We start from the raw sequence: 25,969 nt of genomic DNA on the forward strand, positions 1-25,969 counted from the left end.
TATGTGAATTTAACAAGGTTGTTGGATGTAAATTCAGAATATAAACATCAGTCGCATTTCTACATGATAGCAATAAGCAATTAGAAAAGGATATTAAGAATAGAATTTACACTAACACAAAAATGTAGAATACATAGGAATAAATCTAAAAGATGCTCAAGATGTCTGCACTGAAAACTACAAATTATTACTGAGAGAAATTAAAGAAGGTCTAAAGAAATAGAGGAATATGCCACGTTCATGGCTTGAAGACTCAATATGTTGTCAGTTCCTCCCAAGTTGATCCACAGATGCACTGCAACCCAATAAAAATCCGAACAGAATTTGGTTTTGGTGAAAATTGACAAGCTGATTCTAAAATTTATGTGGAAATGCAAAGAATCTAGAATCTCCAAGTCAATCTTTAAAAAGAAGTATGTAAATGAACACTAATACCACCAGAAATCAATTTATTATAAGGTTATAATATCAAGATAGAGGGGTGGTATTGGCATAGGGAAAGTCAAACAGATCAGTGGAACAGAATAGACTCTATAATCAGACCTAAACATACTATTACCTGATTTCTGAAGGATCTCCACTGAAACTCAATAGGAAAAGGACAGTCTTTTGAAACAATAATGCTCGATCAAATCTATATCAACATGAAAAAAAGTATCATCCCTATCTTGTACTATATCCCCAAATCAATTCCAGCAGGATTGTATACCTAAATATGACAGGTTAAAGAAAAAGCTTTGAGACAACAACATAGGATAATATCTTCATGACCTTTGAATAAGGAAAAATTTCTTCAACAGGATATGGCAATAGACAAACGGGCTTGAACAGGCACCTCCGAAAAGATTATATCCAAATAAACGTGCTCATTTCATCAGTAAGCAGGGAAAGTAAAATCAAAACCACAATGTGGTACCATTGGATAAATGCCCAAATGGTCAAAACTAAAAAGGCAAATGGTGTCAAATGTTGGTGAGGAAGTGGAGCCATTGCTTCTCTCGTGTCTCCTATGCTGTCGGTGGGGATATAAATTCCAACAGTCGCTTTGGGAAACCACCAGCATCTTCTAAAGTGAAACGTGGTCATCCCCTGTGACTAGGTGACCATGTTCTGGTTTTCCGTGAACAGTTTGGGGTTATGCATATTTTCTCAATGCTTTTAGTTTAGCACTTGTCCTGTACTTTTTCATTTTTTAACAAAATTTTGTCACTAATTGCCGTACTCAAATAAGGCAGGGAAAGTTTGGTGGACTTCTACTTGATTCTTCCAGCTGTCGCCAGAACCTTGTCTAGTAGTGTGGGACACATATGCAGCAAAGAGAGTTCATTCTGAAACATAGTGTTGAATCTTTAAGGCAACCAGAGATAATACACTTTCTGGGACACAAAAGTCCCAGGGATGGCTCTTTCCAGTTTTAACTTGTAGTGAAAGCTCTTGACACTGCTGCCCCTGCTGGCTGTTTGGTGTAATACCAGCCAATTGTTGCAGGAGCCTTAGGCATTGGCCTGAAAGAAGCATGGGGCCAGTAAGCTGCCAGTTGGTATGGTCAGTGGGAAAGTTGACAAGCTATAGGTTAGATGTATTTGAATTTAGGTGCAGAGAGTAGAGGCGGAGAAAATAGAGTGAATCAAGAATAGTCTAAATACTCTTACTATTGTGGTTTTACTATGTATTGTATGATATAAATCTACGATTGTTCATTGTTTATGCCATTATTTGGTAATGTGTTTTTTATTTCACAATAATTTTCTTGGTAGTAGTGAGCTCAAATGAATGGTAGTGCATATTTAATAAGAAATTAAGTACTTCTTCAGTTTCTCAAGGAAGGTGTTGATATATGTATTATTTTCCAAAATATTTGTTGACATCAGTTATCCATCCTGGGGCAAAGTGATATCACTGCCCACATGAGAACCAGAAGACGCAAATGGACCTACAAAATGTCTGCACATACATTGAGGCAGTAGTTATTTGAGGAAATATGTAAGCAGCCACAAAGGGGGACTTTACATGTCATTTCATAAAGCATGGCTTTTCATTAAGATGAAATGGCCATTGCAAATTAATTTTGCTCATTAAACTTCACATTTTCTTGTGCAGACACAAAATGCAGAGTGATAGCTGTCGGTGTGTTTGCTGCATGAGCAGAACAAGAACTTTTCAAAAGGTTAAATAACAGTTTTATAGCAGTGCTATTGATGCCTCAAAGAGATTACAGAAGTGGCTGAATTTTCATCTCTAATTCATCGAGTCAAAGTGAAACTTTTAAAATTCATTCCATCAAAGGGAAGATGTATGACGTGATGGTGAATGCTACTATAGATTCATTTCAAACATTCAACACTAAAGATCATATTTCTGTGGTGATAATACAAATATGAATTTTGATAGAATATTGCATTGAGGTAAAAGCATATTAAAGTAAGAAACCTATGGAGTAGAAATGTATTTGGAATTGGTTGTAGTGCACATACATTTTGTTAATGTGTCAAAAAATGGCCTTTTGTGCGTCAAAGGACACCATCAAAAGAGTGAAAAGACGACCCACGGAGAGGGAGAAAATATTTGCAAATCACATATCTGATAAGAGATTAATATGCAAAATATATAAAGAACTCCTACAACTTAACAACAACAAAACAACCCAGTTAAAAAATGGGCAAAAGTCTTACATTTCTCAAAGAAGATGTATACATAGCCAATAAGCACATAAAGACATTCTCAAAATCACTAGTCATTAGAGAAACACAGATAAAAACCACAGTGAGATACCATTTCACACCCACTAGGATGGCTATTATAAAAAAATAAAATGGAGGATAACGAGTGTTGGTGAAGATGTGGAGAAATTGGAACGCCGTGCATTGCTCATGAGAAAGTAAAATGGTACCGTGGTTGTGGAGAACAGTATGGCAGTTGTTCAAAAAAATTAAATAAGAATTTACCATGTGATCCAGCAATTCCACTTCTGGGTACATACCCAAAAGAACTGAAAGCATGGACTCAAGTAGGCACTTGTATACCAATATTCATAGCAGCATTATTTATAATAACCAAAAGGTAGAAACAACCAAATAATTAAAAGCAGAATGAATAAATAGATTAGGTCTCACCTATGGCTCCACATTCAGACCACATTTCCAAGGATTCCTCCCTCAGTCTCTAAGGCACACGGCTCACACCTTCCTTTGGAAGTTATGAGAACCCGAGGTCCGTGCCTTCTTCTTGCCTCTTCCTCGTCCAGATGGAGCCCCAGACATAAAGCTGAGTGCCAACTCAATTTTCTGAGCAGTCATTGCTGTGGTTTCCCCTCTCTTTACAGTCCTTTTCTGAACCACGAAAGACGCAGTTTTGCAATGAGACATGTGGCCAGGCCAGATTCCGCTTCCGTCCTTGGGGGGCAGCTGGTACTGTGCTTTAGCATTTTGACATCCCTAGGGACCAGCTCAGTAAATAAAAGGATTAAGACAGGCTTGCAAGGAAGAACTTAAATTTTCCTCACCAAATGACTCGTATTCTCTTTCCCGACTTCAAACACGACTCCTTCCCTCACACTTACTAGTGACAAAACCACGGCATCAGCATCCTCTGTTGGCCCCCCGGGCGGAGAGGAGGATGTTCCCCAACTTGGCTCAGGCGTGGGAGAGGAGGGAGGGGCTGCAGGGAACCCCCATCCCTGCCCTTCCTCCCCCAGGGCTTTCAGAAGTGATGCTGCTGTTCTCAAGTCGCCATAAGAAACATGTTAGTGATGACTTAGCATCCCTTTCAGAGGTGGAAAAATGAATGTGGGAGGAGGTGAGGTGGTAAAGCCAGGTCTGAGTTGTGTCCTGGAGCCTGAGCTACTGCCGCCGCTTCCCAGCGTCTGTCAGCTCCGCGGGGCCTTGTTGGGATGGGCTCAGGTGGGAGAGTTTACACCACTGCCCCTGGCAAAGGCTGCTTACCTGGGCTCTCCCCTCCCTGGAAAGCTGTCTGCCTGCCTGATGCCTTAATCCCACTTTATGCCGCACAAGTGTGAAGTAAAATACATTTACGGCTGTCTTGTTACGAGGAGTATTACAGTAGTGTGGTAGTTAAACCCGAAACAAGACAAAACCTCACCATTTGATGTACGACCTTTACAGTATTGCTTTGTTACATGGTCCACCTTCGTATTTTAATTAAAGAATAAATAAAAGAAAATGAGATCATTGTACAGGTTCTTCTGAGGCATTGTGTTTGTGCTGGACTTCAGCCTACTTTTTCTGTGCATTAAGACATTTCCCAAGTTTCTGTGTTAAATTATCTAGGGCTCAGTAGATGGCGCTGCTACACTGTCTTTTTGGTCAGATTTACTTTCTGGGACACTAATGAAAAACGCGCAATATGATTGGAACAGGAGTTGGGAGGGAAACCCAGATTTCTTAACCTAGTTCTAGGCAGATACCAAGATTCTAAGTCTCATTTTTTTCCAAACCCTTGAAAATTCTGCACCTCGAGTAAATAGAGATATCGTGAAAACATTCATTCCTTGGGTATTTATCTTTAAAACAATTTTTATTGACGTCTGGTTGATTTACAATGTGTTAATTTCTATGGTACAGCAAAGTGATTCATATATATATATATATATATATATACACACACATACATTCTTTTTCATATTCTTTTCCATTATGGTTTATCACAGGACATTGAATATAGTTCCCTGTACTCTACAGGAGGACCTTGCTGTTTGTCCATTCTCCGTATGTTAGTTTGTCTCTGCTCATCCTTGGGTACTTATCTTTGATATCTTTTATCTGAGAATCTGAAGGGACTCTGCCAATATTTTCTCTCCAGGTCTTAATTTAGGTGGGGAGACGAATCCCCTCACAAATCCTTTACTGTTCTTTTCGCACATAAAACAACAAGGTCCAGAGAATTCGTGTTTCTTGACAAATTAAATTCTTACTTCCAGAAAGCTGCCTTTTGATTTTTTAAAAAATTTATTTTTTATAAATTTATTTATTTATTTTTGGCTGCGTTGGGTCTTCGTTGCTGCACACGGGCTTTCTCTAATTGCGGTGAGTGGGGGCTACTCTTCGCTGTGGTGCGCGGGCTTCTCATTGCGGTGGCTTCTCTTGTTGCAGAGCAAGGGCTCTAGGCACACGGGCTTCAGTAGTTGTGGCGCATGGGCTCAGTAGTTATGGCTCGCGGGCTCTAGAGCTCAGGCTCAGTAGTTGTGGCGCACGGGCTTAGTTGCTCCATGGCATGTGGGATCTTCCCAGACTAGGGATCGAACCCGTGTCCCCTGCCTTGGCAGGCAGATTCTTAACCACCGCTCCACCAGGGAAGTCCCCTGTGTTTTGATTTTTGAAATATCACTGACGCTGTAAGAAATGAGGCAAGCTCTCTGGGATGAGTGAACGAATATGTAACAAGCTGCCTGCAGCAGCCATCCGCAAGGCCCATCACTGGGGCTGGACTAATTGAATCATCCAATTTAATTTTTTCTTTTGTCTTATTGTTAAATTTTCAGGGACACGAAATAGGAGAGATAATAATATACATACACGCACCTACCACTCAGCTAAATAGAGAAAAGATCATGGGCACACTCAAACACTCTATGTATTATTCCCACCTGGCATTCGCTGCTCTCTTCCCCAGCGGTATTTAGACTTCAGTTTTTCCGTTTGTGTCTTTGTTATCTACCCTCTTGTCTTTTTGCAAGTTGCTTTTTCTCGTTCAACATTATGCTTTGGAAAACTATCCGCGTTAACACCTAGTTTATTCATTTTGACATTTGCACAGTGAGTGAATTCTCCACACTTTGCTTAAACCATTCTTCTGCGGATGCATATTTATATCCCTTCCAATTTCTAAATTATTGCAGACAACATGAGTTCTTGTTTATGTGTGAGAGAGTCCTATAAACCTTTATATTTTATGCACCTTAAATATTTCATAACAACCACAAAACATAAAAAAGCAGCATCTACAGTCATTGCAGCCAGATTAGTTTCATGTTCCCTCATTCAGTGTAGTTTGTGTTATTTCTTATAGGAGTTGATGATTTTAAAATATTAGAAGGCAGTAGACTGGAAGTTAAAAAGCCATTTAGAGAGTAATTCAGCCTCTCTTGAGTTTGTTTTCTAAATACCTAGGAGTGGACCGATGGGTGGTACCGTGTGCACAGGTTCATTCCACTGTACTTGCAACTGACAAATAGCTCTTCAAATTAATGGCAGCAATTCCTGTTTCTATTGTTTGGAAACTCTGGTTGCTCCTTTTTAAAAATGTATTTTATTGAAGTATAGTTGATTTACAGTTTTGTGCTAATTACTGCTGTGTAGCAAAATGATTCAGTTATATATGTATATATATATGTTGTTTTTCATATTCTTTTCCATTATGGTTTATCACAGGATATCGAATATAGTTCCAGGTGCTCTACAGGAGGACCTTGTTGTTTATGCATTCTCTATATAATAGTCTGCATCTGCTGACCCCAAACTCCCCATCCACCCCCTCCCCCACCCCCTCCCTCTTCGGGACCGCGAGTCTGTGCTCTGTGTCCGTGTGGAAACTCTGGTTGTTCTTCATCCTCTCTCTTTGTCAGTCTCCTTTTAAACAAATTTTTTTCTTATTGAAAATTTCAAGCATATATAAAAATAAAGAGAGTAGAAGAATAAACTTTTATGTTCCTATCATTCAGTTTTAACAATTATTAATACATTGCCCATCTTGACTCATATATACCCATCCTTCTCCCCCAGATTATTTGAAGCAACTCTTATCATCTCAGGATATTACTGTGAAAGATAAGGATTCTTTCTTTTAAACACAACCTCAATACCATGATCACACTTTAAAAAAATCACTAATCATTCCTTAATCACATAAAATAACCAGTCAAGGTTCAGATATTCACAGTTGTCCCATAACATTTTGTGGTTCATTTGACTCAGGATTCAAAGTAAAATGCATAAAATGCAATTGTTGGTGTGTTTCTTAAAAGTCTTTGAATCTATGGATTCCTTCCCCCACCTTTGATATTTATTTATTAAAGACAAAAAAACTGGACTGCTTGTCCTACAGGTTTCCCACAACCTGGATTCTGCTGATTGCGTTCCAGGTTGTTTCATTTGCTCCTTCTGTCTCCATATTTTCTGAAAACTGATGCCATATTTAGAGGGGATTTATGTGCAATTTTTTGGTCCCACAGTTTGCAAAGTGCTCCAGTCCATCCTTTCAGGATCTCTTTCCAGCCAAGGAGATTGGCTTCTCTGCAAGGACTAAGGTCACGTTTCAGACAATGAGAGGCAGCAATTCCCAGTTATTCACGTACATGTTGTAAGTGGTTCTTCCCTTCTTTCTACACCTAAATTTGATGACAATCTGGGAGGGGTGTCCTTAGATTGAAACATTTACTGCATCCAAATAATAACTTCTGTGCCCCAAACAACTCCTCATACTTCGAATCCTGCAAACCCAAGCTTCTTCTCCACTTGGTAATCTAATTTTATTTTTTATGCACACAGGGCTTTCAGGGTTGGAGTCCAGAAAACTTAAAAATTCACTTTCATTGTTCTGTTTAATTACTAAAAAGTAAACCTGATAACCTTCCATGTTTCCAGGCCATTTGGCTGAATTAGGGGAAGGCAAAACAGTGTGAAAACTTTTCTCCAAAACCCAGAGAAAAGTAAGTGAAACGACGTTTTCTCTAAAATTCACAGTCCTGGTGAATAATATGTTACAGGGGAGAAAAAACCCCAGGTCTATAATATTGTTGACATTTAATTTCTTATTTATCCCTTTTTCTCTTTAAATTCTCAGTTGAGGAACTAAACCTGAGAAACTGGATAAAACATAAAGGAGAAAAGAGGAGCCTTCTGGTTTAATTTGATACAAAGATCATAAGGCTAGACTGGGATCTGGCATTTTCATGCTTCATCTAAGCATCTAAGGGACTTCAAATTATCACTGCAAACACAAATAGAAAAGGGGAAAAGCTCTCTATTACATTTCTAAGCCTTGGGTTGGAGTTTTGGAATAATAACGACATGTACTACAAATTCCCTTTATAAGGCATGGTGTGGTGGTTGGGGGGGCTGTGTTAATGCTAGCATCCTTCTTGCTTTTACCATATTATGGCAAATTTTCCTAGATGTAAATACATTTTTTGGGGTAGGGACATCAGTTGAGTCATTGTTTGTCACGGTCTTTAAAAAAATAATCTTTTTTTTTCTTTTTTAGAATTGAAGTATAGTGTACATACAATAGTATGTTAGTTTCAGGTCTGACAATCAAATACATTACCAAATGATCACCACAACAAGTCCAGTAACCATCTGTCACCATACAAAATTATTACAGTGTTATTGACTATACTCCTTATGCTGTGTATTAATTACAGCTCCATGACATTTATTTTGTAACTGGAAGTTTGTATCTCTTAATCCCTTTCACCTATTTCTCCCAATCCCCCACCCTATCTCCCTTAAAAACTAATCATTTTTGATCATCTTTATTATTCTTGTTTAAATTCAGTTCAGTGAAATATTGATCAGTAAATAATTAGATGCTTGATGGATTAAAATAAATTGTTTTTTTATACTGTGAGACTGATAAAAGTATGTGTGGACACACAGAGAATGTGTTTTGCAGGATGGAGGTGTTAACTAACTTGCTTTATGACTAAATGTTGGGCTTTCTAAAGCTGTATATAGCTAGACTATTGAAGAGTGTCTTGGACAATTATGCACCATAACACAAAGGGTTCGCTAGCAGGTAAGCGATTTATCTTATACACGACGGAGAGGTATAGGGAAATTAGGAGACCAAGGGCACACTTACTGAATGGGTCCATTTCCACCAGGCAAAGGAGGAGATGCACCAGATGACACACAGCATGTTAGAACTGGGAGGGACCCCTAGAATCATTTCATGATGGGAAAACCAGGCATAGAGGGGATAACTGATCAGTTCAACATCTCATACCTTGTTAGAGGCAGAGCAAGAAGTAGAATCAAGAAATCCTGATTCTGAGTCCCTTTCAATACATCCTGGTGCCTTAGTAAATGTGAAGGGCAGCAGGGAAAACCATGTGTTACAACCAGACAGTTGTGGTTTTATTTATTTTATTTTTTAATAAATGGTTGTTTTAAGCCACTCAGTTTTGTGGTGTCTTTTATTTTTTATTTTATTTATTTTTTTGGCCTCGCCATGCAGCATGCAGGATCTTAGTCCCCCGACCAGGGGTCGAACCCATGCCCTCTGCAGTGGAAGCACAGAGTCTTAACCACTGGACCACCAGGGAAGTCCCCAGACAAGGGTGGTTTTTAAATGAACGCCGTAATGTTTAAGGCCACAGACTAGAACACAGACTTCAGATCGAAGGTTGTGTTAAAATAATGTTTTTTTTCATGCGTTTCCAATTACACACTTGAAGATTAACAGCATCTTCAGCAAAGTCATCTTTTAGAATGGTGGTAAACAATACACAAGTACAGTAAGTCCCCTACATACGAACCTTCAAGTTGCAAACTTCCAAAGATGGGAACATGCATTTGCACGTCCAATCACGGAAGTTAATTCATGTGTCTGGCGTACACTGTCACGCGCGTGCATCCTCTACAAGTGGTTGTGCTTTTGTGTACTTTACAGTACTGTATAGAGTACAGTAGTACAGTATCTTTATTTCAAGCCCAGGATGGTTCTGAAGCAAGCCTAAAAGCAGTGGTATATAGCCGATTGTGTTAGCTGGGTACCTAGGCTGACTTAGTTGGACTTACGAACGCGATCTTGGAACAGAGCTCGTTTGTATGTAGGGGACTTGCTGTATATACATATATGACAATAGGAATTCTTCTGTTTGGCGGGTCAGCCACCAGAGGGTGGCACACATTCTCTCTTTCTCCACATAGGATGAACATTATCTGATCTGTTGTTGAGATAACATACTGTGGGGGAGGATTGGGCCCCTGTCTGCTTGCTCCCCCTGCCCCTGTGTTACCCCCTGTCCTCAGCTGCTTGGGTCTGGGCTGTGTCAGAGCATTCCCTCTGGTCTCCTGGTTTCCAGCCTTCCATGGTGCTGCCAGAGAGGTATTTATGACTACATAGCTTTCCTGTTTAAAATTCTTCAAGGGCATCGTCTCTTAGGGGATTCCATGGCGTTTTGTACACGCCTCTATTTTAGCCATTTATCACAGGAAACTGCAGTGATTTATTTCTGTGCCCACCTTCCACACGAGCATTCTCTAGGATGGGATCTTAGCTCCATTCTTTATTTTTGGTAGCCTGGATTCCTAGCCTGATTAAATGAAGAGTCCATCGTCACTGAGAAACTCTAGCATCCCTATAGTGTTTGGACACACACGTAGAAGTTCACTCGCTCTCTTCGCCTTGCCTCTGATTCATACACTAGGAGACCAAGGAGGGGTCTGAAATGCTGCCTCAACGGGGATGTCCCTCGGTATAGCCCCTTAAAGAGGGCTCTGGAGTTCACCATTGCTTGAAACATACGTTTACATGTTTTAAAACCTGAACACCTTAACAGGGATTTGCTGACAGCTGAGAGCAAGAAGGAGATCTGGACCAGAGACTGAGGCACGTGAGGAGTGGGGTGCCTGGGGGACATCAGGAGGGAACAAACAAGGTGTCCCAGGGGAGGTTTCCAACGAAATGCTTAGACCTCGCGATCAAGGCAGCGCTGGCCTTGGTTGCACCAGAAGCACCCTATCCTTCACCATTTTGATAACAGTGCTCTGTTTTGCTAACCCTTGAACAAATCAGTTAAGATAAATGGCCGATGAAAAAAGTTCTGGTTCCTTTTTACCTGGGTACATGCACGCGCATGATAAAAAAGAAACTCAAATAGTACAAAAGGATAAAATAAAATTTGTTTTAAAAAGGGCAAGCAAAAATCTCTTATTTTGTCTATTTCGTCTTCCTTAGTTTTTCTTTTTCCTCATTGAAAATACGCCCCCTCCCCACTGCTTGAAACTATTTTATTTTCAAAAGGGTTGGTCGATAATCATTGTAGTTTTATAAACTTCCTGATCAGAGTTTTAAAGAGGTACTATCTAAAATGCAGTTATTCATATTTATATACATTCTTCTCAACTCTGGGTTTACAGAACTCATCAGCACACTTACCTCCATCAGCAGCTGGCTAGAAATGAGTGTCCTGGGGAATCAGATGCCCAATCTTTGCACCCATTTGTTGTGAAATGAAAGATGGATTGAAACCTTCAGAATAGTTTGTCTGAGTTTGCAATCTTCTTTCCCACATCTTGCTGGCAAATGATGTCCAGGGTGAAAAAAAGAAAAAATCTGGGATTGAACAAGATGATTATTCTGTTTTGTCTAGACATGGAAACTATGCCTACACTTCTCTGAGTTTAGGAGAATAGGTGAAAGTTATTGCTATATCTAAATAAGTCCCAGTTGTAGGAGATCTTGAAAATATTTTCATGGAATGTTGATATTGCAAAGATGTATTATGAAGAGACTTCTATATTTTGGATCTGATGATTATTTAATACTGACTCCATTTTGAAGATATAAAGTTTTAAAGGGTGTTGACAGTTTAAGTATTTCTTAATGTGGTCCCTATTTCATTGTTTAAAAAAGCTGTGGAAATGGAAAAAGGATTCCAGACTAAAGGCATGCTAAAGCTTTAGGGAAAATCCAGTGTTTCAACGTTGTGTGATGAAAAGAATCAAGAGAAAATATTTTGAGACACAAACCAAGAGAACCCAATGCATAAGGGGATTTTTATGACAATTTGAAGGTTTCATGGCACGTTGACCTGTACAGTTATCATTCAAGATGAAAGTGTCCGGTGTGCTGCTGTGTGCAGAGGGAGGCTCAGTAAATATTGTTGCTGGTGATGAAAAGTTTATTATGGAGAAAAAGGGAATTTTGTGGATGAAGAAAAATAAATTTGTAAGGCAACACATCCACATATCTTAAGTAACTTTAGAACATTTTTGCAGTGTATATAACTGATTCTTCTAACTACCTATAATGGAAAAGAATCTGAAAAAGAAAAAAATGTATAACTGAATCACTTCGCTGTACACCTGAAACATTGTAAATCAACTATACTTCAATAAAAATATTTAAAAAGAAATATAGGTAACTGAGTAAAATATGTTCTTCAAGTACACAATACAAATTTGAAGTGATGATCTGAGCAAATAATTTAGTTCATTCTGCCCTAAAACATTTCAGGTAGAAATAAAAATTGAATTTCAATAAACTTTTCTTGACATACAATGTTCAGTGATTCACCTAAACCTGGTAAAAGCATGTGTTATAGATAATCATACAGACTCTGTACTAAATATTTACTATGGTTTCTGAAGCTCACATGTTGACTACTCTTGAAGAACCATTTCCAAGTTAGATTCTTTCACTGGGATTCCTTTCTTCCAGGGAACATCCCTTTTGTTCCAATATTTACACAAAGATAATGCCTGGCTGTTTTTCCATTTTAAGTGAGCAGAGTTTGTTGGAGGGGAGTCCAGAATGAGAAAAACAAAGACAATTTGAAATGCATCCTCTTTTATTTGAGGACTTTGCACTGGATTTCCTTTGCTGCCAGAGTCTAGCTGGCCAAGCTTTCTTACCCTGTTTTGCCTCCTGTGATTTTGTTTGGGGTGAAGGAATGGAGAAGACGGTTGACAAAGAGCTGGGTTGGAAGACAGCAGTAGGGTGAAGCAGGGTGGAGGTCCTCTCCTGTTCAGGGAAGCTGCCTTCCTTTCACCACAGGATGCGGAGCCTGCTCCGGGCAGATCCTGCAGCAGGGCTGTTTTAATTCTCACAGATGTCAGAAGATTTCCTTTCCCTTGGGGGTTTGCACTCATTTGTGTCCTCTCCAAATCTCTACACTACGCGTTAGACAAACTCCCAGCAATGAGTTGGACAGAACTCCAAAGGACAGGGTTCCCCACCCCACGTGGTGGTACTGGGATGACGGAGCTCCCTTCTGCGAGGGAGCGAGGGAAGGAAACCTGACACGTGCTGGGAGTCGGTTTCCCCGAGATGTGCAGACTGTCTCAGAGAAGGTCCCTGCCGGAATAGACAGCGGCCTCTCCTGACATAGAAAGAAGGCGATCTGGGGAACCCAGCACAGGCTCCTGGAAACAGAGGGTGAGGAGGTACATCACATACCAGGAACTCCAAAGGACTTGTGGTTTTAGACCTTGTAGAAGTGGAAGGAGGAAAAAAGGAGGTAAGAAGGGAGAGGCACATACTTCCATGGAGAAAAGCAGTCCTAGCAGAGGTGAGGCTGGGAAATCAGTCAATAATAATTTTATTCGCCTTTCAATGACTGAATTTAAAAAAAAAAAAACACATTTCTTGAGGGGCTCCCTTTTGTTGCCAGACAATTGTCTGGGAGCTAGGACTTCAGCTGTGAAAGACCAAGTCCCTGCTATACACACATATATATTTACATAAATATATTATTATTTATATACAATAGTATATATTATCTTATATAATATATAAATTATATATCTAGAATGGATAAAAAAGATGTGGCATATATGTACAATGGAATATTACTCAGCCATAAAAAGGAATGAAATGATGCCATTTGCAGCACCATGGATGGACCTAGAGATTATCATACTAAGTGAAGTCAGTCAGACTAAGACAAATATTTAATATGATTTATATGTGGAATCTAAAATATGATACAAATGAACTTATTTACAAAACAAGCAGACTCACAGACATAGAGAACAGACTTGTGGTTGCCAAGGGGGGAGGTGGGAGGGGGAGGGAAGGATTGGGAGTTTGGGATTAACAGATGCAAACTGTAATATATAGGATGGATAAATAGCAAGGTCCTACTGTATAGCACAGGGGACTGTATTTAATATTCTGCGATAAACCATAACAGAAAATAATATGAAAAAGAATATATGTATAACTGAGTCACTTTGCTGTACAGCAGAAATTAACACTGTAAATCAACTAAACTTCAATACAGTTTTAAAAATTATATATTTATATGTGATATTCCAGCAGTAGAGATGGCTAATAATGATGTATCTCATTAAACAAAGAAATAGACCATGTAAGTTCAACTAGTGATAGATGCTGTGAAATAAAATAAAGCAGGGTATAAAGACTAACCTATATGTGCTTTTCTGATAAGCAGTCAGGGGAGGCTTCTAGGAGGAGGTGACATTTCAACAGAGTACGTGGAATGAGGGGTGAAGAAGCCATGTGAACGATTTAGTACTAAACTGGGGCATCCTTTTCCTCCAGCTCAGGATGGGGGTTGTCCACAGAGCTGGGACCACAGCCCCACTTTTGGAATCACAAAGAGACCAGGGAATTAGAGATCTTCTACAGCCACTGGAGTGGAGGGGACCAATGTCAGAGTGTGGCTTGGCTGGGAGAGCTGGATCTGAGATGGGGTGAAGGGGTAGCAATACCTCCAGTTCCCATAGAGCTACAGCTCAAGCTACAATTGGACTCGGGGTATAAGGGGCATAGTTGACTCTGGAGAGATAGGGCATGAATTCTAGCATTGTCTCTCATCAGCTGGGTGACCTGGGCAAGTTATTTAACCTCTCTGTGCATCAGTTTATTTACCTGGAGAATGGGGTTAAAAATGTCCCTCTGTCATAAGGTCATTGTTAGGATTAACTGAGCAAATATATATTTAGGGTTGTTAGGACAGTGCCTGGCACATAATACATTCTATGCACATATGGCTGTTATTAACATATCACCTTCCTGAGGGACCCAGAGCTCTCCCTGCTTTTCCCACACTCTTACTCAAAAAGTTGATTAAACACCACCTACAATAAGGGCATGATTCTACCCTGCCGAAGCCAGTGTCTTCAGGGCGTACCGTGGCCCCTGCCTGCAGCTCTCGTTACTGAACCCACACGTGAAAGGGCTGAATGTTTCCACTTCCCAGACAATACAGTGAAAGGCACAAGGGCAGATGCTATGACTTCTGGCAGCCTTCACTGACTCTTGGAGAGGATTTCTTCCACAGGGATGGATGCAACTTTCTGGTGTCTTTCTACCTAGAGCTGAGGGCGAAAGATTACAAGTTTAATCTTCCTTCAGAAATCTAGTTACATTAAGCACCTATGTCTTTAAGTCCCTATGCAGAGAATTCTATAGCTTGAAGGAATACGCAAAAGAAATAGAGAACATGGTGATTGTTCAAAAATGCCCAGCTGGTCATGCCCATATCCTCTGCTTAAGACATTTTAATATTAAAAGTGGCCCATTGCTTCCTGGATGAAGTGCAAACTCCAGCTTGAGAACATTCATGCTCGGCCCCTACTTACCTTTCCAGCATCATTGATCTACACTCCATAGTTCTCCCCTGTAATTCCAGCCCCACGGCTCCAGTTTCTGCAGCCAGCCAAGCTCTTTCTGGCCTCCACTTGTTTTTTTTTTTTTTTTTTTGGATCCCGCAGCATGCGGGATCTTAGTTCCCAGACCAGGGATCAAACCCGTGCCCCCTACAGTGGAAGTGCGGAGTCTTAACCACTGGACCGCCAGGGAATTCCCTGGCCTCCACTTCTGCTGTGTGCTGTTCCTCAGCCTGGAGCACTGCCCCCTGTCCCCCATCCCCTGTTGTCCTTTACCTGACCAACCCTAATTCATCCTAAAAGTTTCCATTTACTCATTTGTTCTTCAGGGCGGCCCTCTCAGGTCTTCCAAGTCTGGGTTAGGGGCCCCTTTTAGGTGCTGCCTTAGCAACTGTCACTTCCCCCATCACTGACAGTATTAGGTTGTGACTCAGAGAGGTCTGAGTCCCTCATCGAATGTTCCTCATCTCACTGGACCATCAGTGGCAATCAGAGTAGCAACTGATGAGTTTGTTGATTGAAGGCATGTTCTTTGTTTTCCAGGAGTTTACAGTCTGTTTGATGGGAGGGCTGAAGATTACACTGAACACACACACAACTGCAAAGTCAACAGTTCAGTGAGTCTCTCCAGTGAGTGGGTTTCAAGGAAGATTTTGCCCAAAGTTAGCGAGATCACAGAAGACAGGGAGTGTTGAGAGCCAAGGCTGGGGAAGCAAGTAGGGGGCCAATCACAAAGGCCTTTGTAAGCGAGATGAAAGAGTTTGGAGTCATCGAGCACAGTAGGTGACAAAGAAGAGTTTTAAGTGAGGGAGATTGGCTTTCCTCAAAGCTAACCACGACAAAACAATTACACACATCTTAACTGCACGGTCCAACCCTAATGAGCTTCTTTTCCTCCAGGGTATTGGGAAGCCTCAGCTTTCAGACTCACTCAGATTCATCATATCCCGGCTCTGCCCCTCACCAGCTGTGCGACCTTACACAAGTTAGTTCAGTTCTCCAAATGTCAATATCGTCATAGAAATAACAGGAACGGTAACAGGACCTACTAACCCGGATTTGTGAGAATTAAAGGAGATAAAAAACGCAGGGACTAGAACAGAATATGGAAGTAAATTATAATGACAGTGGTTAGTAACAGTAACAGTACTAGTAATAATAGGAGTGCTACCCATGAAAATATGCTCAACATCATTAATTATTAGAGAAATGCAGATCAAAAATACAATGAGGTATCACCTCACACCAATCGGAATGGCCATCGTCAAATAGTCTACAAATAATAAATACTGGAGAGGGTGTGGAGAAAAGGGAACCCTCCTACATTGTTGGTGGGAATGTAAACTGGCACAACCAATACAGAGAACAGTATGGAGATTCTTTAAAAAACTAAAAATAGGGCTTCCCTGGTGGCACAGTGGTTAAGAATCTGCCTGCCAATGCAGGGGTCACAGGTTCAAGCCCTGGTCCAGCAAGATCCCACATGCCGCGGAGCAACTAATCCCGTGTGCCACAACTACTGAGCCTGCGCTCTAGAGCCCGTGAGCCACAACTCCTGAGCCCATGTGCCACAACCACTAAAGCCCACACACCTAGAGCCTGTGCTCCACAACAAGAGAAGCCACCACAATGAGAAGCCCGCACACAGCAGCAAAGAGTAGCCCCTGCTTGCCGCAACTAGAGAAAGCCCGCGTGCAGCAATGAAGACCCAACACAGCCAAAAAGAAATAAATTAAAAAAAACAACAACTAAAACTAGAATTACCATATGATCCAGCAATCCTACTCCTGGGCGTATATCTGGAGAAAACTCTAATTCAAAAAGGTACGTGCACCCCAATGTTTATAGCAGCACTATTTACAATAGCCAAGACATGGAAGCAACCTAGATGTCCGTCAACAGATGAATGGATAAAGAAGATGTGGCACATGTATACAATGGAATAGTACTCAGCCATAAAAAAAGAATGAAAGCCATTTGCAGCAACATGGATGGACCTAGAGATTATCATACTAAGTGAAATAAGACAGGCAGAGAAAGACAAATATATAGTATTACTTATATGCAGAATCTAAAAAAACAATACAAAGGAACTTATTTACAAAACAGAAATAGACTCACAGATATAGAAAATATACTTATGGTTACCAAAGGGGAAACAGTAGGGGAAGGATAAATTAGGAGTTTGGGATTAACAGATATACACTACTAAGTATAAAATAGATAGACAACAAGGACCTACTGCATAGCACAGAGAACTATATTCAATATCTTACAATAAACTATAATGGAAAAGAATCTGAAAAAGAATATATATATATAACCGAATCACTTTGCTGTACACCTGAAACTAACACAACATTGTAAATCAGCTATACTTCAATAAAAAAATAATAGGAGTGCTACAGATATTCTTTCAACATAATAGCATGCAGGGGCTGCCCGCAGGATCGTTACTCTGGGAGTTGTGAAAAGGCCTTTTACTGCGCAGAGGTCTCCTTCCCCTTGTCTCTCCTTTACTTGCCTGGATTGATGCCCCTTTAGCAGGGAGTGTTCATGGAGCTGAAGGATCCCTTTGCTAGAGCAAGAAGTGGGATGCGAAGGTGAGGAGGAGAGGAAGGAAAGGCCGAGGGATCTGGGGGGTGGGCAAGAAGAGACTGGAAATCTAAGGAGAAAGAGGGTTTTCTTCTGACAGGGGTTAGCCATTCCCCCCCACTCCCAACACATAGCATGCATGTTTGTCTGCATGTGTGTGCGTGTCCACACACACACGCACACCCCCCAGTGAAAAGGCATGGGGAGGGGAGGCTTATGGGAAGCGGTAAGGAAGGTATTCTCAGATATCCCACCTCCCCTCGTGGACTACGTAATAGGAGAAAACGCACTTTAAATTGGACTTAAAAGACCATTTCCTGCATTTTTCTGTCCCCCATGTGAGTGTGAGCATCTGAGCTAGAGCCACACCTTCCCCTTCCTCTCTCCAGCCCCCCAGGGGTGGGTCAAGCCCAGGTATGTTATTATTACTACTGCTGTAATTATTTCGATGTGAATGCAAGGATTCCCCCATTGAAGTCCATGGGAGATCTGGATTTCCATGGGTGATCAAAGTGCAGACACAAGGTGTGAAAAATGGAGGTCAACTTGGGGTTAATCCTCCCTGGAAATGCGTTTCTACGTTTGAAATCAACCTAATCTAAATAACGATTAGAAAAGGCAGTCACTCTTGGAGACTGAGTTGCATCTCCCTCATCCCCAAGGCTCTATCTTCTGTGGAGCCTCCCTCCCCCCTCCCTCCCCCCACTGCCAGACTGGCTCAGGCCATTAATCTCTTACCTCTGCCATGTGGATTTGAAATCCTTTTTAAAAGAGATTAGCACAGAGAAAGATTATTGAAACTAATTCAGCTCCCCCCACTCCTTCCAGGAAGAAGAGAACAGGGCACTTAGCCTCTTGTCTATTTCAGCGTGACGTGATTGTGCAGAGTCCTGGCTTTGACATCATTCTCAGTCAGCTGCATGTACTGAGAGCAAATTCGAGTCACTCACAGATACCGGGGTAGCAGCTGGCTCCACACTCGCTTTCGGAAACAACTCCCTTCTTTCCAAATCCAGGGCAAACAGTTCACGAACTCTTGGGATGAGCTGTGAATGGGACAGAAATTAAGTAGAAACCTGGGGAAGGGGTAGCCTGAAACGTAGTCTATTGAGAGGGTGAAAGGGAGTGTGGGACTCACATAAGGGCTTTGCCGGGGTGCCCGTGGTTTCAGCAATAGTTGGGAGTAATGCTGTAGAAGTTAAAAAATAAAGGGGTTTTACAAAAACAAAACAAGGATATATGTATTTTAGAATGAAAGCCAGACTCCACCTGAGTTTGGTATAGCATTCTGTTACTAATACTCAAATTAATCTCATTTTCAATATTGATTTTAAAGGCTGAAGGGTTTGTATGTTTGGATGATTCCATGATGAAAATCTTTACTGGGGACTCAGTGATTGCTATGACCCAGAGGGCTGTCCCAGCCAAAGCTGACTTTCCTGTAATAGCCCCTGGAAACACCTGATACTTAGAAGCCAGAGGAAATTAAGCTATACTTAAAGTATTTGCAGGGAGAGCATCTAAAAATGCAGAGGCAACTTGGATATGCAGCAACCAGACTACTCTAGAATGAGAGATGACTTCCGGTTTAATGCCTGCTTAATAAACTATGGAAGGCCCAGAAACAATGCTGTTTGCTACTTTTTTATGCAGCAGCATTTGAACCAGTGCTTCATGGTATCCTTAAAGAATGGTAAATTCTCCACCCTGAACTAGACTGCGAGTTTTCTCCCACTGTCTCTTCTCCCCTTCTTTCGTACTGATGAATTACTGGCTGAACTGGAGACCTGGTTAGCTGGGTGTGGCCATGTGGCCAAGACAGGCCAGCAGTTTACAAGTGAAGTGAGGCGTACAACTTCCTCCTTTGTGCTTCCTGGTTATGTCCTTAAAGGGCAAGGGCATGACCTTCTCTTGCCCTCTGTTCTGCAAGCTAATAGGAAGGTGTGATAGAGCAACCAGCTTGAAACATGAGATAGAAACTGTTTTGAGGTTGACAGAGCACACAGAAGAATAACCTGGATCTTTGATGATTATGTGGCTTCCATTCCAACCCTGGATTGCCTTCCCGGACTTTTATGTGAAAGAGAAATAACCTACCAGCTTTTTAAAGCCATAGTTGTTTTGATCTCTCTCTTACAGGAGCCAAACCCCTGTCCTAACCTGTATATTCACATCTTGGGCTTACAATGGATGCAAACTGCGGTTATTTGGCTCAAGAGAAGACTGTGTCCTTTCTTTTTTTAATTAATTATTTTATTTATTTATTTTTAATTTTTATTTATTTTTTGGCTGTGTTCGGTCTTTGTTGCTGCGTGCAGGCTTTCCCTAGTTGTGTCGAGCAAGGGCCACTCTTCGTTGTGGTGTGAGGACTTCTCATTGCGGTGGCTTCTCTTGTTGCGGAGCACAGGCTCTAGGCATGTGGGCTTCAGTAGTTGCAGCAGTGGGCCGAGTAGTTGTGGCACATGGGCTTAGTTGCTCCGCGGCATGTGGGATCTTCCCGGACCAGGGCTCGAACCCATGTCCCCTGCATTGGCAGGTAGATTCTTAACCAGTGCGCCACCAGGGAAGCCCTGTGTCCTCTCTTGCTTTCCTTCTCAACACGTGTTCCATGTGTATTCCTATGGCAATTTCAACACAAATGGTAGGTTTTAATGTCATATTATTTCAGTGTTTTTTGATTTGTGGCTTTCTAGGAAGCCAGGCACCCATAGAAAGCTATGTTTTTATTCTTCTGTGATGAAACAGATGACCCTGTGGATTCATCTTCAGATGTTTGTTGAGTGCATGTTCTAAACTAGACTGAGTCTCAGATTTATGACAAACGGTGCATGACATGCAAAGAAAATGCTCTTCGTTTTTTAACTTTTTATTTTATATTGGAGTATACCTGATTAACAATGTTATGATAGTTTTGGGTGCACAGCAAAGGGACTCAGCCATACATATACACGTATCCATTGTCCCCCAGACTCTCCTCCCATCCAGTCTGCCACATAACATTGAGCAGAGTTTCCTGTGCTATACAGTAGGTCCTTGTTTGTTAACCATTTTAAATATAGCAGTGTGTACATGTCAATCCCAAGCTCCCTAACTATCCCTTCCTCCCATCCTTCCCCCCTGGTAACCACAGGTTCGTTCTCTAAGTCTGTGAGTCTGTTTCTGTTTTGTAAATAAGTTCATTTGTATCATTTCTTTTTAGATTCCACATATAAGGGATATCATATATTTCTCTCTCTCTGTCTGACTTACTTCACTCAGGATGACAGTCTCTAGGTCCATCTATGTTGCTGCAAATGGCATTATTTCATTCTTTTTATGGCTGAGTCATATTCCATTGTGTATATGCACCACATCTTCTTTATCCATTCCTCTGTCAGTGGACATTTAGGTTGCTACTAGGTCTTGGCTATTGTAAACAGTGCTGCAGTGAACATCGGGGTGCATATATCCTTTCCGACCATGTTTTTCTCTGGATATATGCTCAGGAGTAGGATTTCAGGGTCATATGTTAGCTCTAAGGAAAATTCTGTTTTGTACTGACAAGCACTTAAGTTGGTTGAAAGGGAATTTCTAGGAGGAAAAGATAGTCCCATGTAAGATTTCAAAATTTCTTTCCAACTTTCTCAAATTTCCATTTTTAAACTCAGCTTACTATAATATAGGCAAGTAAGGAACATAGTCTTGCACCAGAAGGATGTTTCATTCAGAAATTCAGCTTTATGTGGACCATTAGAGACATAACTAAGATTTCTGTGTGTTCATGAACCCAGAAGTATGCAAGCGTTTTACATGTGTAAGCTGGTGAGTCCTCACAATATGAGGTGGGTAGTACACCTTGCTGTTATCTCCATGTCGTGGATGAGGAAACTGACACTCAGAGAGGGTGAGGGACTTGGTAAAGTTTACACACCTAGTGGTGGCACAGTCAGGACTTGAATCCTGGTCTGACTTCTAGACTCCAAACTCTTAACCTGACTCCGTCCTACGTATTTATGCACACGCTTAAACCAATGGAATTTTTGTGGTGTTCCTAATAGCTTTTTTCTCTGGCTCAGCGATCGTTACACTGTTTTTACATGGCACTTGTGAATGTCTTGTTGCTAATGTAAAGAAGTTCATAGGCAAGAAGCCAGGAAAAAATTCTAATAGTAGAATGATTACATCAGTGTTGTCAATACGTAGAAATATTTGACTTTGGTTGTTTCTGACAGTGGGAGATAATTGATAGCGCTGAGAGAGAGATTTTAACAGCAATTAGCCTCACTATAACTAAGTGACATCACGATACAGCAATGAATTAATTTTTTTGAAACAAATATATGAAAAAATTAACATTGTGTTATTATGCCTGGGCTCCTGTTGATGAGAACATCTTTAGAACTCTCATTTCTAAATAAAAAAAGCCCTCAGTGACAATGCTAATCGAATGAATATTCTTTATGGGCCAAATATTGGTCTTCCTAAGGCATCCTTTTGGAACAATAGCATTCAGGAAAAAGACTAGTGAACAAAGTGAGTGTATAAGCTAAAGAATTCTATTTTATTCCCTATATGAAACATAGGTTTAAAGTAATGAGTCTAATTTTCTCATGTGTGAGTAGCTCTGAGGGCACAGTTGCATAAAGGTTTTAAGTATGACAGTAAGAGTAGAATAATAGTATAGTTTTTTTAATTTAAATTTAAATTTTCAAATTTTTATTCCCCCCACCATTGTTCTTTTGTAATTGAAGTATAGCTGATTTACAGTGTTGTGTTAGTTTCAGGTGTACAGCAAAGTGATTCAGTTATACAAATAATACATCTAGTTTATTCAGATTTTATTCCCTTATAGGTCATTATAAAATACTGAGCATAGTTCCCAATTGTATAGTTCTTTGATAACTACTTTAAAGGAATCATTGGGACACAGTGGGCCTTTGGGATGCTTTTTTATTTTTAAATAAATTTATTTATTTATTTTTGGCTGTGTTAGGTCTTCGTTGCTGCATACAGGTTTTCTCTAACTGCAGCGAGCAGGGGCTACTCTTTGTTGCGGTGCGCGGGCTTCTCATTGTGGTGGCTTCTCTTGTTGTGGAGCACGGGCTCTGGGTGCATGGGCTTCAGTACAGTAACTGGCACGTGGGCTCAGGAGTTGTGGCTCGCGGGCTGTAGAGCGCAGGCTCAGTAATTGTGGCGCACGGGCTTAGTTGCTCTGCGGCATGTGAGACCTTCCCAGACCAGGGCTCGAACCCGTGACCCTGCATTGGCAAGTGGATTCTTAACCACTGTGCCACTAGGGAAGTCCCCAAGATACTTATTTTTAAAAAGTAACAAATAGCAGAAAATGTATTCATTTGACAGTATGGCTGGAGAAACTGATAGCTTTCTCTTTGGCTAAAATTCTTCCAGCAACCAAATTGCTTATCTGTTTGTGACCCAACTGGTTACTGAATAACCAGTGGAAAGCTGCCCTTTCTCTACTTCTCTATTTTAGGCTTAAAAAAAAAAAAATCCGGCAATCTTCACAGGAAGGCTCTGTGCATCCTGAAAAGTTACTGGTCTTCCTGTTTAACTCCCCTCTGTTCTGAGAAATACGTGAGATTTAGAACTTAGTGATAAAGGGATGTGACAGGCATCTGAAGAGGTGACAGAAGCTCAGTTTCCAAAGGGCACAGTGCAGAACTTTTGTTACTCTTATTCCACATGTGTGACAGCGGTGCCGTCTGCCCACGTGAATATCCAAGACCGACAAATGACAGCCCAAGAGGCTTGAGTCCGATAAGAACGAAGTTGATTGCCCGGAGCCATCTGCCAGCTGAAGTCTGTTGATAAGCGCTCCATACATTGTAACATGAACAACCCATCCTCCAGTTTCAGAGGGAAGCCAGCTATACCCACCGCATAGATAACAGTCTCAGATTCTCCAGTCTGGAGGGAAAAGGTTATAAATAAGTCTCTTCTTTCTCCTTGAGCTAGCTGCTGTGCAAAGGGAACTGGCAAAGCAGTGACGTTGGTCACCCAAATCGCTCCTGGTTTCTGCCAATCACTCTCCCTAAGAGTGAAAACCAAACTCTTTCCAAGTCACAGAGCAGTGTCACGTCAAGATCGTTAATCACTCTTCCTAGCGCCGGAGGATCCTTTGGTTAATGGCGTGACTTCCTGAGCCGGGCTTCTCACTATCGGCAGGATTTATGCCTCATTATCCTCTTGGCTAAAGAGTTCCTCAGATTTCATAAGGTTTCCCTCTTCCCACAGGATGAGGAGGAAGAGGACGACTCCCATTCTGCATTGTGCTTTGCTTTTTCCTTTGAATTGTGAGTGATCTCTGCTCTTTGCCCTCGTCAGCCATTGCTATAATTGATGGGTCCCTAGATTTATTGGTTCAATTAAGGCTGTGTCTACATGACACTAACTGGTGGGTTTGGTCTAGTTCCTGATGGAAGCAGTGAATTGGGTGATGAAAAAATTGATCTGACTGCTGATCAACTGACTAGAGCCCGTCAGAGTAGCCCCTGAACTGTGAGTAAATAACCCAGGGAATATTCTGTGACGGTGCTATGGACAAGAAATCTGGAACCTTTACAGAATATCTCCTTGATGTGATTGATGCCTTCTGCACCACATGCTGCTATGGCGTAGCAATTCTAGTCTTGTTTCTGCCAAGTCAATGTTCTCGTATAACTATCTGTCTATTATTTTCTGTTAACCAGCTGTGTGGGTCAGTAAAATGTGAGTTTTGGGAGTTCAGTCATAACAACCCCTGTTAATGAATGCCTGGTCAACCAAGGTTTTCAGATATGATGTCATAGGCTATCCAACCTTAGGGAAACACTCAGGTTGGAAAAGTAATTGATTTAAAACCAACACAAATGCCATAGCAAACAATGTAGGTAGCCTATCAACTTAGCCTTCCACACTCACAGAACCCCGGTAGATTGGGGTATTTGGTGGTGATGGGCTTGGTGGGTCCTCCCAGCCCAAGGAGTGAACATTGACACAGCAAGTCCACTTCCCTTGCCCAGTCCAGGTTTATACAGGTTCAGGCTTGTGAGATAACTAGTCAAAGAGCTGGAGGGGGAATTGGCTGGGAAGTTTGGAGAAAGTTTTCTGCTCTGTGAAAAGTCCATATTGGGAGGAATAACTGTTCTTTTCTGCCTCTGGATAAGCATCTATGATGAGGTGACGTTGGAAGCTGCTGCACCCATCTTGACACTTTCGGTGGGAAAAGAAGTGTGGATGGCAGTTCCAACACGTCGAGGATGGAATGTTAACAGAAACGCATACATTGAAGGGCTGAATTGTCGTGGAACCACCTTGCCTTTGGCTTTTTTTTATTATATGGGATAATAAACCCCATATTGTTTAATGTACCATTAGTTGAGTTTTCTGCAACTTGCAGAAAATGGTTAGGGTAAAGCTATAGTGTCAGTTCCAATTCAGTTTGGTTGTTCAATAGAGGACAGTCCAAGACACTTAGCTGAAGATAAGCTGTCCTTTCACTATATGTGACAGCAAGTGTCATTACTAATATCCCTGATACTCTTGAGTATTGCAGCTGTCAGTTAAACAGTTGAATAGGCTGAACTATCATTAAGTTATTTAACTGAGACACATTACATATTTGAAGCAGTTACTGTTTCTTACTTACTTTTCAATGAGGACTAATAATTTTATTTCCCCGAAACATTTCTTTTAGAACACAACTGACAATTGACTTAAAGTAAGTCAATAAGTGGAGACACTGCTTGGAGAATTGGGCTTCCAAATTGGGCTGGAAGCATGAGTAGGTTTTATGTCATACCCTCAAATGTGTACTTGGTTTTAACAATCCCTCTCTCAAAGGGTGTATGTTGTGGCTTCCTAAATGTGGATTAATTTTGAGTGCACAAGGGTTACCTTTGTTCATTTTTTTGCTGTATTGATTAAGTCTCACCTTTCTGTCTCTGTCTCTCTGTTTCCTTCTCCAGATTTGTATAAACTGAACAAACCTGGGGGGAAATAAATGTTGTGCCTTAGATGTAGGACAGAAAAAACTATTTAAGGCAAATTTGCCTGTAATGGGTGTGGTCTCTCAGCTC

The 25,969-nt window shown here is 41.0% G+C and overlaps 1 protein-coding gene across 9 annotated transcripts in view; it reads left to right on the forward strand.

Annotated features, from left to right (window-relative positions):
• The window catches only part of LOC307180909 (uncharacterized protein), a 310,399-nt gene that overhangs the window by 18,268 nt on the left and 266,162 nt on the right, over nt 1-25,969 (forward strand). The window lies entirely within an intron of this gene.

This window comes from Stenella coeruleoalba, assembly GCF_951394435.1.
Source record: "Stenella coeruleoalba genome assembly, chromosome: 2".
NCBI classification, from domain to species: domain Eukaryota; kingdom Metazoa; phylum Chordata; class Mammalia; order Artiodactyla; family Delphinidae; genus Stenella; species Stenella coeruleoalba.